The sequence below is a fragment of the Felis catus genome, chromosome C1 (assembly GCF_018350175.1).
Source record: "Felis catus isolate Fca126 chromosome C1, F.catus_Fca126_mat1.0, whole genome shotgun sequence".
NCBI classification, from domain to species: Eukaryota; Metazoa; Chordata; class Mammalia; order Carnivora; family Felidae; genus Felis; species Felis catus.
The window spans coordinates 158,279,397-158,284,166 of NC_058375.1; positions in this window are offsets into that span (position 1 = coordinate 158,279,397).

Here is a 4,770-nt window from a genome sequence, read left to right on the forward strand (position 1 = left end):
AGATGAGTGGAGTAGAGAGAAGAAGCAATGACTCAGTGACATAAAGGTAATGACTAATTTTTATTCTTGTTTTGACTTTACTCTGCTTCTTTGCTACCCAAGCTATGCATTGGCTTGCACTAGGCTCTAAGGTCATCAGCCATTTCCCCCCTCAAGCCCTTAACTTTGCTTTTAGATATAAATTTCAACAGGTACGCTTTTTTTTTTTAAGAAGTATAACTGACATGCAACTTTATATTAAAATAGGTGTTCTTGAAAGACATGAGCAGGCAAGAGTAGTTCAACAAATGGTGCTAGAACAACTGAATATCCATGTACAAAATAAAGGAACCTCCTAGGGAACTTTTCCTCACACTAGATATAAAAATTAACCTAAACCAGACCATAAACTTAAATGAAAATCCAAAACTATAAGACTTCTAGAAGAAAACAGAAAAAAATCTTTGTGATCTTGGGCTAGGAAAGATTTCTCAGACAGGACACAAAAAACCATAAAATAGAAAAGAAAAAAGTCATCAATTAAATCTCATTAACATTAAAAACTAAAAACTTCTGTTCTTTGAAAGGTAACATTAAGAAATGAAAAGGCAAGCCAGAGACTGAGAGAAAATATTCACAACATACTTACGTAACAAAGGACTTTACTCTTACAAAATTCAGTTATAAGAAAACAAACAACCACATTAAAAACTGTGAAATGACAAACAGTTTACAAGAAATATTTACAAGTGGCTGGTAAGCACATGAAAAGATGCTCAATACTATTAGTCATTACAGAAATACAAGTTAAAACCACAATGAGATGCTATATACCCACTAGAATGGCTAAAGTTAAAAAGATTGACAAGTAACAGAGATACATTGTTAGTGGCAATGTAAAGTGACATAACTGTTCTGGAAAACAGCAGTTTTTTAAAAAGTTAAACATACAACTATCATATAACCCAGAAAATCCACTCCTAGGTATATTTACCCAAAAGAAATGAAAACTTACATCCACAAAAAGGCTTGTGCATGAATGTTCTTGGCAATTTTGTTAATGACAAAAACTGAAAAGGACCCACATGTCCAAAGGCAAAACAAAGTGCAACATATCTAAAAAATGTGATATTAGGGGCACCTGGGTGGCTCAATTGGTTAAGTGTCCGACTTCAGCTCAGGTCATGATCTCACAGTTCATGAGTTCGAGCCCCACATTGGGCTCTGTGCTGACAGCTCAGAGCCTGGAGCCTGCTTCAGATTCTGTGTCTCCCTCTCTCTCTATCCCATCCCCACTCGTGCTCTGTCTCTCTCTGTCTTAAAAATAAATAAAACATTAAAAAAATTTAAATAAATAAAAAATGTGATATTAAACAGCACTAGAAAGGAACAGACTATTGATACATGTAACAATATGGATGAACTTCAAAACATTATGCCAAATACTGGGTGTTGCATATGATGAACCACTAAACTCTACACCTGAAACTAATATTACACTGTATGTTAACAAACTGGAATTTAAATAAAAACTTGAAAAAGAAAAAAAAAACATTATGCCAAATAAATGAAACCAGATACAGGAAAAGTATATATAGTACTCTTATATAGTACATATAATTTATTATGCCATTTATATAAAATTCTAGACCATTCAAAATTAGTATACGTATGGCAAATTTTATAATTACTTTACCACAGTAAAATAATGAAAAAGAAAACAATCTACAGTAAAAGAAAGCAAACAAGTGATGTCCTAGGACCTGGAGTTGACTGCAAAAGGGCACAAGGAAACTTTTTGGGGTGACAGAAATGTTCCATAGCTTCATTATGGGAGTGATTACATCGATGCATATACTTGTCAAAATTCATCAAAGAGCACACCTAAATAAAATAGATGCATTTTTAATGTAAATTATACTTTGGTACAATTTATTTAAAAAGTAAAAATATATACACATAAAAAACTTTCCTTACAAAGACAGGAGGAAAAGAAAGTCTGGGAAACAAAGAATATGAATCTCCAGTTATAAGCACATTGAAAAGTAGGTCTTCATTTCAGTCTTCATTATGAAAGTCCTATTGATGTCAGTGTATCAATTTAATATTGCTTTACAATAAGTTACACAATCTTAGAAATTTAAAACAATACAAATTTATTTGTCTCACAGTTTCCGTGAGTCAGGAGTCTGGGCTGACTTCATTGCTTAGGGTGTCACCTAAAATCGAGGTGTCAGTGAGATGACTGAATCATCTCACTAAGATCCCATCTGAGGCTTGGGGTTCTCTTCCAGGCTCATTCAGGCTGTTGGCAGAATTCAGTTCTTCGTGGTTCAATGGCTGGAATTTGTTTTCTCGCTGGCTCTCATCTCCTAGAGGCTGCCCTCAGCTCCTAGCTGTGTGGTTTTCTCACAAACTTGGCTACCATTTCATCATAACCAGCAGAAAAGAGTATCTCCTTTAAGGGCTCATCTGATAAGGTCAGGCCCACCACGGAGAGTCTCCATTTTTGATGAATTCAAGGGACATTAAATATCTGCAAAAATCTCATCTTTGCCATATAACGTAATTTCATCACAGGGCTGATATCCTATCATATTCATAGATTCTTCCATGCTCAAGGGAAGGGGATTAGATAAGGTATGCATAGAAGGAGGACAGGTATCTTAGGGGCCATTTAGAATTCTGCTTACAGTCTGCCCTCTGGCACTCAACAATTCATGCTCCTCCCAAAAGAAAAAAAAAACTGCTCCCTCCCAAGGTTCCTTTCTCAGACTATTACACCCTCAGCTTAAAACCCATGATCTCATCATCTAAATCATCTATATGTGATGCGAATGATGCTCCTGTGTATAATCCATTAAGTACAGTTCATTGAAGCACAATTCCTCTTGGCAGACCTGGGAAACTAAAGAGACCAGGTGTCTGTCCCCAACACTCCCATCACAAAATGCTGGGCCAGGCAGGCACAGAAAAACAGAGATATTCCAGTTCAAAACTTCTATCCTTGCCTTTTCATGAAAGGTAGCATATATTTGCAAGTGAGTAATCAGCCTGCTTCCTAACAGAATTTTGCTGGTCTTAGCCTCTGCTATTTGTTAGAGTAGCACCACCCTTGATTCCACAACCTGTATTAGTTCTCTATTGTTCCACGTAACAAATTACCACCAATTCAGCAGCTTAAAACAACAGACATTTATAACCTGTTTCTATAGATCAGAACTCCAAGCATGGCTTCTCCAGGTTTTCTGCTTATAGTCACGCCAGGCTGCAATCCAGACCCTTTCTGGAGCAAAGGCCTGATCAGAAGTTTTACTAGGGAAAGATCTGCTTCCAAGCTCATTAGGTTGTTGGTAAATTCCCTTTCCTTGCATTTATATGATTGAAGCTGCTGTCCCTCAAGGCCATATCATACCAGCTGGCTTCTTCAAGGCAAGCAAGAGAGTCTAGCTCCCATCAACTAAAACCAAGTCTTACATAACCACATAATCATGGGAATGATATACCATCACTTTTACATCCCATCACCTTTGCCATATTCTGTTGGCTAGAAGCAAGTCACAGGTTATGCCCACTTCTAAGGAGAAAGGATTATATAAGAATATGACTCACTGGGGGCCACCTTAGTTTATGTCCACCATATGTTCCAATGTCTCCATTACTTTCTTCAATGTGAGGAAAACTCCTATAGTCTTCCATGTCTCTAGTATGGCACAGAGCCTAATACAGAGGAGCTCTAGATCATTTAAAGCTGTAGTTATCAAACCTTTGATTTCAGGACCCCTTTATACTCTTAAAAACAATAATGATTATTGAGCAGCTGAAAGAGCTTTTGTTTATATGGGTTATATCTATTGATATTTAATGACACATTTAAAAATTCATTTACTGACTCATTAAAAAGTAATAAGCTCATTGTATGTCAACATACATAACATTTTAAAAAATAATTATATTATCCAAAAATATGAGAAGAGTAGCATTGTTTTACATTTTTGCAAATTTGCAAGTTTGCAAATTTTTTTTGTAATGTTTGGCTTCATAGAAGACAGCTAGATTCCCATACCTCTGGAAAACACCACTGTACATTTAACGAATAAATAAGAGTTACAATGGCAAATAAGGTCTTCCTGTTATCCTGCATATACTTTGACCTTGTGGGTGCCCTGAAAGGATCTTAAGGAACTCTGGGGATCTCCAGATCACGCTTTGAAAACCACTGAATTAAAGTATTGTCATAAGCTGAGGAAAGGAAGGCTTTTGAATCATTCAAAACGTTTTTATTGAGTGCCTACTCTGTGCCAGGCACTGTTCAAAGTGAACTAGATAGATCAGGTCTTGTCCTCTGGGTGCTCAGGGTACAGTGACAGATCAGGGACCGCCTCAGTTGACGTTTGAGCTGAGACTTATGTGACAGGGGGCAGACCATGCAGAAATCTGGGGAAAGAGAGTTCCAGGCAGGGAAAGGGAGCCCTGACTCCCTGGAAGGTAGGCATTAGGAGAAGGTAGCAAAAGATCGGGCAGGTGGGCGGGACCTGATCCGGCGGGGCCAGGTTAAGAATTAAGTTTTAAGTCTAAATTTCTTGACTGTAGCAAAATGGGGGAAGGTGGTGGAATGGCTTAAGGATGTGTGTTTGGAGGCTAGGAAAGTCAGTCAGAGGCCAAGCACACACTCCTGGGCCGGAGCCAGCTTGGTTTCTTTGAACCTCCCCCATCTCGCCTGGAGCCACAAATCCGCTTAGTGACGCAACGGGCCCGGGAAAGCGCGCACCCTACCTCAGGAAGCTTGGC